The sequence below is a fragment of the Tupaia chinensis genome, unplaced genomic scaffold (genome assembly GCF_000334495.1).
Source record: "Tupaia chinensis unplaced genomic scaffold, TupChi_1.0 Scaffold000196_1, whole genome shotgun sequence".
NCBI classification, from domain to species: Eukaryota; Metazoa; Chordata; class Mammalia; order Scandentia; family Tupaiidae; genus Tupaia; species Tupaia belangeri.
This window is the reverse complement of record NW_006159671.1, coordinates 3,948,392-3,963,002: the sequence shown is the minus strand read 5'-3', so window position 1 is coordinate 3,963,002 and position 14,611 is coordinate 3,948,392. Positions and strand designations below refer to the sequence as shown.

The following is a 14,611-nucleotide window of genomic DNA, read 5'->3' as shown; positions in this document are numbered from 1 at the left end:
TAACCAGTACTTCCAGGCTCTTGGTGTCTACAGTTTCCCTCTGGTGTCAGAAGGACAAGTCCCATCAGTCTCTAAGCCATTATGCTTGCAGAAATGGGGACTCTTTCCTGCAGCTTTCAATAGGCACATTTAACATTACTCCTGAATAAAGTTAATAATGATAAACTCTAAATGTCAAAAGGTCCTTCCAAACATACTTGGCATAGCTATTGAAAGTTATGAGTCAGAGACCTTTCCATGTAAATATTTTATAACTCTAGAGCATCTATCACATTATTGAACTTGTAAGTGGGCAATGGATCTTACTGTCAAACTGAAGGAACATCAGTTTTCCTTCACTGCTTCCAAGTAATGGATAAGTTTTAATGGAATGTGATCTGCTAGCTATTCTCAGATGTACACCATATAATGTATTTATTATAAGTATTACATGAATCTTCATAACAGATGCTATGGGGAAAATATACTAAAATATTCTTCTACTATTAGGCTGTTGAGAAAGTCATGATCTATTTTTCTGTTTTTCTAATACAAAAATGTGTCATGATTTTCCTGACTACTCAATAGAATGCCACCCATAACTGTTACTCTTCTTAAAAAAAGAGAGAGGGAGAGAATTAAAAGCAAGCTGCCAGGTCCAGGACTTGGACTTGATCTGCAGTTGGCCTTGTAGGAGTCCAGCAACCTTAACTACCATGCCACCTGCTGGCCCCAACTCTGTTACTCTTCTAATATCAACAGAAAGTATAAGAGACAAGAAGAAAAAAGAAAAAGGAAAAGTGAAAAAAACAAAGCAAAGGTTGGAGAAGCTATGGGATATATCTCCATAGAATTTTTTTTAACTATGTACAAGATACTAGATTATTTATTACTTTTTAATTTATTATTACCATAATCTTGTTTATATCACATTGAATCACATATAACTTTACAGTGTATTACATTTCTTTCTCCAGAAGGAATACCATGCATATCAGCCAATAACAGAGACATTAAAATCAATATCATCATCATCCAATAGCTTTTCATTTTTTTTCCAGATTTTCATTATTATTATTCCAATTATTTTTTAAACATTCAATCACTATCATTTTGCTTGTAAAAAGACTTAGATTACTTATTATTTGATGACAAAGAAGAAACCAATTTAGTCAGTTACAGTAGAGGAGAATAAAACAAAGGACATGAAAAGGTAGGCAGAGACAGTACCTGCTGCAGGAAGACTTGAAAGAGGATTCACACACCATATGCAGCCTAGCTATTTGGTCAAGTATCTGCCCCTCATCAGAAAAACAATAGCCAGTACCAGAGAAAGGAGTTCAGAGGATCATCTTTGCCAACAGTCCCCACAGGATGAATTGAGACAGTGAAAATCCCATAGGTCTCCACCACAGCCATGCACTCAGGTGCCATGATGCGCTATCAGATCTCGAGAACCTAAGACCTACCTGGGAGAGAGATTATGCATAATTTAGTTGACTATTCATGATCCTGAAAAAGAGGAATAAGACCTGTTTTTCCACTAAGTACACTAAAGACTCTAAAAATTGGCAAAAAAAAAAAAAAAAGGCCAACTAGCTAGGGACCTTGGGAGCCAAGGAACAAGCTAGTGAGTGTACTGTTTTTATTTTTGTGAGTCGCTGTTTTGCCCCAGTTATCTTATACTCAAAGCTGGAACAACCGGTAATGCAGAAACCCCTGAAGTCACACATGTCTTGCTAAATGGTGAAAAAAATAACATTTTATTGTCTGAAAGACAACAACTAGAAAAACGAATTAATAAATAGCTGAAATTCATGGGGTTGTATAAATAGAAATTATATTATCAGCTTTCATTAGGATTTCTCTTTGTAAGGGAGTAAAATTTGTTGAAAAGAAAACCTACAATGTTTTGTGGGTACAGGATGGACAAATTAAGGCTCAATAGCAAACTTCCAGAAGTATGCAGCCAGTAACAGATACATCACCAAAGGTAGCATACTTCACAGAAGAGAGAACAGGAGAGAAATAATCTTGGAAAGATGTACAGATATTCCTGGTTGATGACCATTATTACCATTGCAGTAACCAAGGGTTTTAATGAGTTGGTTGTACCTAGGAATGAAACCACCTAGGCGGAAAAGAGTGCTGGACTCCCACATGGCCGACTGCAGATCTAGTCTCGGACCTGGCAGCTTGCATTTTCATTTTCCAGCGATATTCCATGTATGTCTGCATTGTAATTCCAGCATCGGAGATTTTCACTTCTTGAAGTGAAGTGATCATTCTTTTTTTATTTTTTTTCTTCCCGAGGTTTTTTGCTATAGAGCACGTGCGCTCGCAAGAAAGACAGAGAGAGAGAGGGAGAGACAGAAAGTGAGAAATCACCCCCCAGAGGGGATGGCCACGTCGCAATCCCTTCTCCTCCATTCTCCTCTCAGGATCTTGGGCACGCATGCACACGCTCCTGGCGTGAGTTTAAGCCACCAGGTCCGGGACTCGAACCATGATCAACTACATGGGAGTCCAGCAACATAGCCATTACACTATCTGCTGGTCTCCCGTGATCATCCTCTTAACACCTTATTAAAACAAAAATTCTACAAGTTCAGGATGATATGAAGTAAACATACCTATAAGTTCATATTGTGTTTTTAAGAAAGCAAGAAAATTCCCAGGGATAAAATAAAAGAAGAGGCTAAAATACAGTGCAAAAGCACATGGGGTCCTCAATCCCTGTGGTAATCTTAGCAACTAAGTGATTTCAGTTTTCCTGGCTACGTGGAGACAATGAGTCATGGTCTTGGATTTAAAGAAGATTTGGAACTGACACTCATACAGCCACATCTGTGAAGGCTCGTTGAAAACAGTGAAGAAATAAAATACTCAGAGCTCTAACATGGGAGAAAAAGATAGATGGTCTGAGCCTTGAAACTGAGCGGGAAAAACATGTTTCCCTAAAGACATAATACACAATGCTTCCTGTAATTAGTCATCAGAGCTGTGTCTACAGTCTGTGCGCATTATGTAAAAGTTGTTGTGGTAGATTCAAATATGTCCTTGAGCTATGAGTCCTCCTTTGATCAGAAGTTGAGGTAAATTCTCCTCATCCTAATGTAGGATAGACAGAGTGACTCATTCCTAACAGTGTAATTGGCAGAAGTGCAGCGTGTGGCATTTGGGACAAGGTCACAAAATACACCGCAACTTGCCCCTTGTTTTCTCTCTTTTAAGTAACTCCCTCTGGGGGAATCCCCTGCCATGTTGTAAGGACACATCTGACATCCTTATGGAAACAGACTGAAACAACATCGGACATCCCCATGGGAAAACTGAACCATCTGCTAATGAAGAACGAGGCTTGAGGCCTTCTGTTCTCAGCCATGCAAGTAAATCATCTTGAAAGTGGATCCAGCCCCACTTAGGCCTTCTGACTACTAAATCTTTGACCAATAGTTTGACCGTAACCTCCTGAGACACTCTAAGCTAGAATCACCTCGGTAGATCACTCCTGAATTTCTGACCCAAAAGGAAGACCCAATACAACAAAAATAAATAAATGTTATCATAACAAAGTATAATAAATAGTTGCTATTTAAAGTTGCTAAGATAGAAGGTAATATGTTCCAGAAGAAAAGATAGGAAGTGAAACAAAGAATTGTATGGAAAATCTGAGACCAGGTTGATTTAACACTGGATTCTGGCAGTAATCAGTCTGAAGCCCATGTGGAGAAATAAACCCTCAGGCCAGATCTTACATTTGTAAATTCTCACTATGAAAATGCTGATGAACATAAGCCCACAAAATAAATTTTAAAAAGAAAATACCTGTGGGAGGAAAAACAATCAGCCTTCTGGAGTAACAAACAGTAGGATATATGAGATTTAAAAACCAAGCGGTATTTGAAAAACTGATCTTCTGAAAATACATAGAATTTGTATCCAAAATGTAGAGTACATATTTTTGCCAAGCACACAAGGGATATATTTTAACATTAGCCAAGTATTAGATCAAAAGCAAATTTTAAGACTTTGAAGAGTTTGGGGCTGGCAGGTGGCATGGTGGTTAAGGGTGCTGTACTCCCACACAGCTGACCACAATTTAAGTCCTGGATCTGGTGGCTTTCTCTCTCTCATTCTCTCTCTCTGTCTCTCTCTGTCTCTCTCTAGTTAAAAGAAAGAAAGAAAGAAAGAAAGAAAGAAAGAAAGAAAGAAAGAAAGAAAGAAAGAAAGAAATATAAAATAATTATTAAAGAAAAGACTTCAAAGAGTTTATATTATATAAGTCATGTTTGTATTATATAAGTCATATTTTTAACCACGATGCAATTATATTAGAATTCAGTTTTAAGATCACACCTCAAAAACTCAGTATATTTTCAAATTATAAACATACATCTAAATATCACACAAGTAAAAAAATCAAATTTTATATTAAAATGTTTACTGCTGTAAATAAGGAAAATACTATATTTTAATATTTTGATATATACCTAAGTGGTAATTAAAGTTAAATTTATAAATGTGAATATTCACATTTGAAACAAAAGTAGCTTAAAATTGTCAAACGAAAATAATCTTTGTTTTGTTTTTAATTGCCGAGGGCATATGTGCTCACCAGAGAGATACAGAGACAGATAGAGAGACAAATGGAGGAGGGGGAGAAAGTATTCCCCAGTGGGGTATGATCATATCACAAATCCTTCTCCTCCATTTCTCCATCCTGTTGACGTTCTGGGCACGAACACACCTGCACCAGGCATGTTTTTCAGACTTCCAGGGCTTGGATTTGAATTGTGGCTGCCCATGTGGGATCTAGCTTTCTTAACCACTAGGACATAAGGCCAGCCCTTGGTGAACCAAGTTAAAAGATAATTAAAAGATAAACTAGTAAGTGTAGATGAAATAAAATGATAAATTCTACTAAAAATTAATACTAACTCAGGCCCAGAGGGTGGCATAGTGGTTAAGATACTGGACTCCCACAAGGCCAACCACAGTTCAAGTCCCACACCTGGAGGCTTAAAACTCACATTGGGTACATACGTATGCATGGCCAAAACCCCAAAAGGAGAACAGTGGAGAAGGGACTGCAACGTGGCCTTCTTCCCTGGGGAATGAGGGGTGGGGATAATTTCTCAATTTCTGTCTCTGTCTCTCCGAGGAGTGTATACTTCCTATAGCAAAAATCTCTTTCTTAAAAAATGAATGCTAGCTAATTAGGTTAAGAAAAGCATTTAACATTATAAACTCTAGATTAAGGAAGATGAGTCATCTGCTCTTTTTCTTTCTTTAAAAATGTTAAAGGCACATGCACAAACCAGAGACACAGAGATAGAGAAAGGGAAGGAGACAAGGAAAGCACCCTTTCCCAAAAGCAGTGTGGTCATGATGCAATCCTTTTCCTCTATTTCTTCATCCTGTTAGGATCAGGGGCATACACACACATCTGTTGTGTTTTTCCAGCTGCTGCAACTGGGACTTGAACTGTATAGTATACAGTGTGGGATGCAGCTCCCTTAACCACCAGGCCACAGGACTGACCACATGCCCTTTTTCAATACATTAGTACACAATCAGAGAAATTCCAACATATGATGTACACTTCAATATAGGATTAACAGCAATATATAAAAGACTATAAAAGCAACATAAAATCCAAAATGCCTCTTGTTCAGAAGCATGAGAGAGCCACTGAATTACTAAACTGAAATACTAAGAGCTAATATTCTGCAGAAGGATGTGCTGCAGAAATCCACTGACCTTTTGAAGTCATTCTTCTCCTGAGTATTTGTTTACTCTGGGCTTGAATAGGAGGCTGAGAACTCAGGTTTTCCTTGGACATAAGAAATCTAATAAGAGGAAGACAGTTTAGCAGAGCTTTTGGTGGAAATATTAGAACATTGATTGGCTTCTCAAATACCCAGTTATGAAATTCACTGGTTTTTCATACTTCCTAAGGTAAACACCTATAAAGGAAAACTCAAGACTTCTCAAAAGTAGGCAGGGTTTTGATGGTCTAAAGATGAGCTACAAACTGAAAAATTCATATAATATGGTAATCTAATAAAAGCCCCATATAAAAAAATCTATTTCATTTTGTGTTTCAGTACAGATAGAAATGAAAATTTGAAAAATGAAGGCATATTTTAAAGTAGCACTGGGTTGATTCCATGACAGGACAGCAAACACTATTCAAAAGAAGGTAGATCCCATGTGGCCGTTGTGGATTTAATCCCAGCCCCATCAGCCTGAAACCGGCCAGGCAATGGTGCCCACCATTCACAAGCTGTGGACTGGAGGAAGGGATTTGCAGTGTGTCCATACACTGTGAAGAGTGCTCATCTTTGTCTCTCTCACATAAGTGGGCAGGCAATCAATCATGACTAAAGAAAAAATTTAAAGTAGCTTTATAAAACATCAAATATCGGTTCGTCGGAAAAGTCGCAAGGCATTTTTGCACAGAAAAACACAAACAAAATAGGTCATGACTTTTCAGACAACCCAACAGCTATGAATAAATCTACAATTTTTATAGATACCTAAAGCTAAGAATAAAAACAAGATTAAACTGAAGAAATTCAGAACTTTATTAAGGAATGGTATAAAAGCTTTAAATATTTAAGAACTATACAGAAGATATCAGCTTTTCCTCAAATTTAATGCAATCCAAACCAAAATCAGAGTAAAAATTAACAATGTCATTCTAAAATACTTGTCTTTTTCTTTTCTTCTTCCTTTTTAAAAATTTGTTGAAGGATGTATACTCACTAGAGAGATACAGAAAGAGAAAGAAAGAAATCAACCCCTATAGAGGATGGCCACACTGTAATCCCATCTCCCCCATTTCTCCTTTTGGGATTCTGGGCATGAACACACACGCATGCAATGTATTTTTCAAGCCACCAGGTCATACCTTGGACCTCACAGTTGACCATGTTGGATCCAGTCACCTTAACCACCATATCACTGGCTACCCCAATATTTCTAATAACTCAAAAGGTCAAGATTAGCCAAGGCAATCTTTTCTTTTTTTTTCTTTCTTCAGAGAGAGATTTTTGTTATAGGGAGCATGTGCTTGTCAGAGAGCCACACAGAAAGAAAGAAATCACCCCAGGAGGGATGGCCAGGCTACAATCCCTTCTCCATTCTCCACTTTGAATTTTGGGCACACACACGCATCCAGCATGAGCTTCAAGCCACTGGGTTTGGGGCTCGAACTGCACTCGGACATGTGGAAGTCCAGTGCCTTAAACGCCACACCACCTGTTGGCCCCAGCCAAGGCTATCTTGAGGGGAAATAATTTAGTTTTAGAATTACAAATATCAAAAAATATTAAAATGAGAATAAAGGCAATGTGGTATCAACACAATAGACAGCTGGAACAGAAAAGAAAGTTCCGAAGCAGACCCAGATACTTTAGGACACTATAGTGGAGTGGACCTTGAACGGGTGATACAGGGTCAATTTAATAGAAAAACAAAACATAAAACTTAAACTCAGCTTCATGTCTATAGGGAGGCAGGAAGCTGCCACGCAGAGATGCTTATGCCCTAAGCCCTGGGGCCTAAGAACATGTTACCTTACATATTACGGCTGCATAGGAAATTAAGACAGTTTAAAACAGAGAGCATATTCTATATTATCTTAATGGTCCCCATATAAATACAAATTTCCTTAAAGAAGAATAGGGGAGAAGAGGTCAGTGTAAAAGCATATGAAAAAAGACTTAGTTTGCTTTTTTTGTCCTTGAAGATGGAAAGGGTAAGAAGCCTGTGCTAGACTTCTGACCTACAAAACAGTAAAGTAATAACTTTGTGTTGTTTTAAGCTACTAAGTTTGTGGCAATTTGTTATAAGAGTCACAGAAAACAAATGCAATGTCATAAACAAAAATCAATAACAGAGGGACTATAAATCTAAATGCCAAAAGTAGATTTAAAAATTTTAAAACTATAAAAGATAGAAGGATATCTTCAAAATTTGGTATAGAGAAAAGTTTTCTATAGAGGATTTAAAAAGTCCTAACAGAGGGAGAAACAGTAAATTAGATTATGTGCCCTTTAAGTTCATTTTTAAAAATACCATTAAATAAATAAAAAGCAAGCCATAGAAATGATGAATATATTTGGTGTACATACGTTCTTCAAAGAATTGTGCATGGAATAGAAAACAACCTTTTACATCAACTGAAAAGTTGTACACAAATCAACCAAAATATGGTTAACATTTTGAATAGCATGTCACAAACGATGATGTACAATTTGCCAATAAAACCTTAGTCATCAGTAAAAGGTAAATTAAAAGACAACTCAAGACACTGCAGGATCAATAGAAGGGCTAAAATGAAAGATAGGTAGAAATTAATTTATATGAAAATATAGAGCAATCTTTACTCTCATAGTCAGTGAGTAAGGAGGTAAAGCCCCTTTGGAAAACCATTTGGCAATGTCTCCTAAAGCTGAAACCATGCATTCGTTATGTATCAACAATTCTTCTTCTTTCTTCTTCATTTACCAGAGGGCATATGTACTTGCCAGAGAGAGAGAGAGAAAAGAGGAATGAGAATGCATTCCTCCCCCATGGGGCATGATCATGCCATAATCCCTTCTTGCTCATTTTTTCCTCCTTAGGGATTGGGGCATGTATGTATTCACACATATCCAGCATATTTTTCAAGCTGCCTGATCTGGGACTCGAACTCTGCAGATGCTCATGTGAGATCCAGGTGTCTTTAACCACACCACCGACTAGTCCAACAATTCCTTTCTTAAATATGTATCCAACGTAAGTGCATATGTGTTCTCATGATAAAAGTACAAGATATTCAGAGGAACACTACTCACGATAAAGAAAAAGTGGAATAAAATGCTAATGTTCCTTTGAATTGGAAGGAACAAATATATAGTTTCAAATTATTAAATGTTACTTATCAGTGTTACTGGAATAATGGCAAGTACACATAACAACGTGGACATCATAAATATAATCTGAAAGTTAAAGAGCACCTCTGGTATGTTCCCGTTTATATAAAGCTTAAATGTAGGCATTATTGCTTCATGGCTGTAGAACAGGATATTGTTCACTTTTTTTTTTTTATACACAGAGTGGGAGAAGAGAAAGTGACTCAAAAAGAACACACAGTTGGGAGAATATTAATATCCTCTTCATCTAGGTTATAATTACATGAATGTTGGTTGCCTGTGTTTTGTAACTTAAAAAAGAAGTTAGTAAAATACATAAAAATTTATCTATATTTAGGTTCATAATAAAGATTCTCACCACACAAAAAGAGAACTACCTTAACTTGTTAAGAATATCTAACAAAGCCATGTAAACTTCAAAGCCAAAACGTTCACTTTGAGGCAAGGAAAGAAAAGAGAAATCCCAGAATCTCTAATCAACATTGAAGGAAAGATATAAGCAGGTGGTAATACAAATAAAGAATAAAAATATATTGACTGGAAAGAGGGTGGAACTGTCAGTTTCTGGAGAAGTTTCGACAGCCTACGCAGAAAAGACAAAAAAACCAACGGAAAAAAATATAGAGAATTAAGTTCCAATAGTCATTTCTACCAATATTCATTTCTACTCTTTTTTTCATACAAAAATATTTATCTACTCTTCCCTCAAAGAATTCAGTAGTAAATCTTGATGATGCTATCAATTCAGAAGATTGAGAAGCAGCATATGATAAAGTTCTAGCCAACGAAGTGTGAGACGATTTTCCTAGAAGCTGATTAATAGAGTAGCTTTTGCTGGCATATAGCGGTTTCTTGTAAAGAGTGCCTAAAAATTAGTTTCAGATTTGCGGCATGTATGGAGGCAAGGGCAGTGTAGGACATTGGCAGTAAATGGAGTTTTTAATGCTGTCATTGAGTGTCTCCGTTAACCAGACCTGGAACCACACTGACTAAGCGATTATTTTTTAAATAAAGTAGTAACATGCCTTATTAAAAAGGCATTTTGATATACTTTATATTACTTGCAGTCCTAGCATCTTAAAGGATACAGAATCATAGTGAGTATAATAAACTAGATGGGACCAGGAGGACCTTGACATTCCCATCAGCTTGACTAAGCCTTGGAGAAGTCGAGGTTTCAGAATTGCTTTATTCAGAGCATTTACATTAGAAAACTTGCCATTATAAATTTTCCTCTTCCACTTGGAGATGTAAAGTTTGTCTCTATACTTCAGCAGTTTTACAACCCAGGAACATCTTCCTCAAACACTTGCCTGTCAGTACTCTAAAATGTAATCATCAAAACGATACTGCCCTTCTCTTACAGATGGGCGGACTGATGGTGCAGGCGTTCAACTTAGTTAAGAGCCACTGAGCAAATACAAGTGGCCAAACCATCTTGACCAGTCTCTCTACTATTTTCCCTTTAGCTTACTGTAGCCATTGTATAAGAAGTTTCCTGCCTTATATTTCACCTCTATGTAATAATGATGAATTATAATCTGTTTAACTCATCCATTACAATTTTTCTTTCGCAATGGAGAAGTAAGATATTTTTTAAAACAGTGTAATATGTAGCTTTGAAAAATAGCAAGTTGCTTTGCTTTTCATTTATGTTTGTCATTTTAGCCAAGGAGAGGATTTGTGATCTGTTTTTAAATATAATCAAATCTGAGTCTATTTCATTGTACCAAGGCATTATATGGAAATAATTAAGGAGAAAAAATAATAACTATATGACATTGAAAGTCAGGGACATGATTTAAAATATTGCCCCAAAGAAAAATTCTACCACACTTATTTGCCTATTGTTTCAAATATCAGGATGTTCTATTGGATACAATAGAGAATATAAAAAATAAGTCAAATAATTTTCTATCATTAGGGAAATCGCAGCCTAGTCACTGGACTCCATCAGGCCAACTGCAGTTCTCATCCCTGACCCAGTGGCTTCAAACTCATTCTGGGAGGCATAATGGAGAGAAGGGATTGCAGCATGGCCATTGCCCCTCCCTCCCTCCCCCCAACCCCTCTCACCTCCCCCCCATTTCGGGGGTGGGGAGGACAGTAATGTCTCACTTTCCCTCTCACTCTCTGGTGAGCACACATGACCTAAGGCAAAGAACTCTCAAAAACAAGAACAAAAACAAAACAAAACAGGAGAGAGAGGGAGCGTTAAGGCAAGTCCCCATATAATAATAAAATAAATCCATCTTAGATCCTGAAGGTTAGATAGCATGGGCGGAGGGATATAAAGTGAGGCAGGATTGTATGCTACAGGCATTAGAGAGAACGTATAAAAAGATTTATTTAAAAGAAGATACGAGATGGGCTAGATTATGAAGTGATGGTGAAGAAACAGTGAGCTCTGGATACACAGAACCGCGTGGCTGAGGTGCAGAGGGAACTGAAGAGCCTTGGAGGTCAGAGAACAGACAGAGCAATATGGCGGGAGTAGTCTGGGGCAAGTCTCTCTCCGCTTCAGTTTGTATTTTTCTAAAGCAAAGGATTTAGATTGGATAACTGGAAAGATACCTTTCAGTTCAACAAAATATACATAATCTTATGATTCTGTACTTTTATGGTTCAATTAACTAAGAAATTATGGTCCAGTGTTAATACTTGCGTTTTCTTATGTAAAACATTAAATAATTTACAAACATGTGTTCATCAGATAAGAAAAGGAGGACCAATATGAAAGGAACCAAATTTAACCAAGGGCACCACTTTGGATTTTATGGCTTTATGAGTCTGAAGACCCTAAGAGAATTCCACTCTTTCTGGTCTGGCCAGTTCTGCCATGTGAAAGGCCTCTCTTGTGGTATCCCTTAGTAATGAAGTTGGAGCCACATGGTTCCTTTTGGTTGTAATCTTTGCAAAAGGAAAGCTTTGTGCTGAGGGAAATGGAGAAGGGCTTATTCTAACTCCTACTTACTAAAATAATAGTAAAGCCATTTCCAGTGTTGGAGTCCTACAAGAGAGTGATCAGGACGTGTTTCAGCTCTGCTTCCCTGTTTGTGTGAACTAATAGAATTCTGTTTGCTGAGCAGTGACTGGTGCAATTAACTAATTTTCAGACTAAGCACTTGCCTCCTAAATTAAGCCTACAAACTGTCAATGAGATTTGGCATCTGCAAACAATTGCAGACAGAAAAATGTCCCCATAAAGTCGACATGGTTGTCCAACTTTGTTGAAACTTAGCTTTTATAATCAAACCAAGTGAGTGAATTTGACTGTCACTGGTAGAGGACCTTTCTTTCTTTCTTTCTTCTTTTTTTTTAAAAAAAAATTAATTACTGCACTACCAATGCATTCATTAGTGACCTCTGGCATCTTTGCATAATTAACTCACTGTTTTACCAGAAGTCGAGTCCATTGAAATTCAAGGGGAAGGGCTGTGTTTGCTTTTTCTATCTTACTGAATTCATGCTGTCTAGTGAAAGTAATTTCAGCATCAAAAAATAAATAAACTATGACGCATCACATTAAATATGAATTTGTATCTATTAACTTTTCACAAATACAGTGTCATGCTCTGGAATGAGCCTTTGAGAAGTGAAGGTATTCAAATATCGAACATAATCATATCTGATGTATTCTCACTGCTCTTTTGGCTCGTCATGGTGTACAGAGGTAATATTCATAATGACACCATCAGAAAGGGGAAGCATTTTGCCAGCTGGAAGGCAGGAGTCCCAAATCCGTGAGGGCTTGCCTATAATGTTTACCAATTCCAAAGACTGTACCACAGGTCCAGTAGAGGAAAACATGAAACATGAATTAATTTGCTTACACAGAGCAGAGCAGGATGGGATGTAGCAAGGATGGTCAATCAGTAAGTGACCCCTGCTATCAGGGAGGACAAGGTTAGGTCATGTATGTTAAGAGCAAAGCATTCATAAGCCAATCAAAGATCAATGCAGAGGCCTGCAGGTGGCTTGGTGGTGAGGGTGCTGGACTTCTACATGATTGACCATAGTTTGAGTCCCAGACCTGGAGGCTTACTTTCTCATTTTCCCTCTCTCTCGCTCTGGTGCCCTATTGTGTATTTTTTTAAAAAGTGATGATAATAATAAATGAAATTATATAAATAATTCTTAAAGAAAAAAAAAACAAAAAATAAAACATGGTCAATACAGATTTTTTGCCTCCAAGACAGGGATCTAGTTTCTACACACATTGTTTGAGGATCACAATAAAAGATTATCTTATCAATTAACAGAATCAGCAGACTGTGTAGGGTTAGGGCCTCTCATTTTGTGATGTTCAGTTTGGAGGGGTGTGCATACTCTTTAAGTGTTAGGATACCAGGAACACACAAGGTTAAGGAGGGTCCAGAGAACTACTTACTTTGTAACTTCAATCCATTTCAAAATAACCACTTTCTAGACCTGAGCTCAATAAAACAAACAAGCAAACAAAAAATGGGAAAACAAAGATAAAGTGTAGCAAGCTGGAGGAGACCTGGGGGCACATATTTTGACTGAACAAAGGATCTAAAACAGGATTCAAGGAGTCCCTGACAGAGACCCTGCTAGCCTGCCATAGCACTGGCCACTGGCCGGACGCATCGCTGTCCTTGGCTCTCCATAAACCCTGTGCCAGCTTGTGCCCTGGTCCTGCAGCTCTCTGCTGGTACGGGGAAGCCTGGGCTGCACACTCCCCGCCCAATACCTCTGGCACACCCTGCTATGGGCACATTCCATGAGGCAGAAGTAACGCTCAGGACCAGCAGGTGGCATGGTGGATAAGGCAGCTGGACCCCACAGGCCAAGTAGGCAGTTCAAGTCCCAGACTTGGCGGCTTGGAAAACACATAGGGTGGATGTGCTTGCCCAAAATGCAAGAGGAGACTGGGAGAGGAGGGACAGTGGTGTAGGCATTCCCCTGGGAGGTGACTTCTCGCTTCTTCTGTCTCTCTGTATCTCTTTGGCAAGCTAAAGAGCCCTATAGCCAAAATAATAATAATAATAATAAAAAGGAATGTTTGCAAGGTGTTTTACAGTCCCACGTGGCATACAGCGGGTCCCAGGTAAAACAAACAAGGACAAAAGCGGGTGAAGAAAGGTCACTGTATGGAGCATACCTGAGACAGCAGGGAACTGAGGCAAGGGACACTCCATACACCTAAAAGTTGACAGACAAGAAGTCCGGAGAGAGCTGGGTCTGAACCAGTTGGAACCGCGATGGCGCCCAGAATGACCTCTGCGTGACCTTTGCACTCTGGATCCACCGGCCCCACATTGGCCTGTTGGAGGCCACGCCCACCTGCTCCGGGACAGTTAGAAATAACCATGGCAACCTGGGGAACCGTCCTAAGGAGGCCGGAAAATGGGAGGGACAGTGGTTCCAGGAACACCGCTACCGGGTTTCTGCGAAAAGCCATGACCAGACCGGCCCTGGCGGACGCAGGCCCTCCGCAGCTCAGGCTGCTCTGAGGGGTGGCTCTGCCCTCCGTCCTCTCCCGCCACACTTGTCCCCGTCCTCGCACTCTCCCTGAGGGCTCACTCTTGAATTCTTTCCTGCAGGAAGCCAAGACCTCTCCCAAGCAGGGCGGAGCTCCCCGCAGGCTGTCTCCCCGCAGCGTCCCCCCAGGGCTGACTGGCTTGCAGTGCAGCTAAGACCCGCGTGGAGGAAAGTGCTGGAAGGAAAAGGAAAACGTGGTGTAC

The 14,611-nt window shown here is 38.8% G+C and overlaps 1 long non-coding RNA gene across 2 annotated transcripts; it reads right to left on the bottom strand.

The window, feature by feature from the left end:
* Positions 1 to 1,179: 1,179 nt before the first annotated feature.
* Positions 1,180 to 14,146, bottom strand: LOC102500673 (uncharacterized). Of its 2 annotated transcripts, none has more exons than XR_334309.3 (3): positions 14,029 to 14,146; positions 5,743 to 5,831; positions 1,180 to 1,448 (listed from the first exon to the last, which is right to left on the bottom strand). It is a non-coding gene; the product is annotated as an uncharacterized LOC102500673 (long non-coding RNA). The 2 variants fall into 2 exon arrangements; XR_003549150.1 differs by having other exon boundaries at positions 1,180 to 1,444.
* Between the last annotated feature and the right edge of the window lie 465 nt (positions 14,147 to 14,611).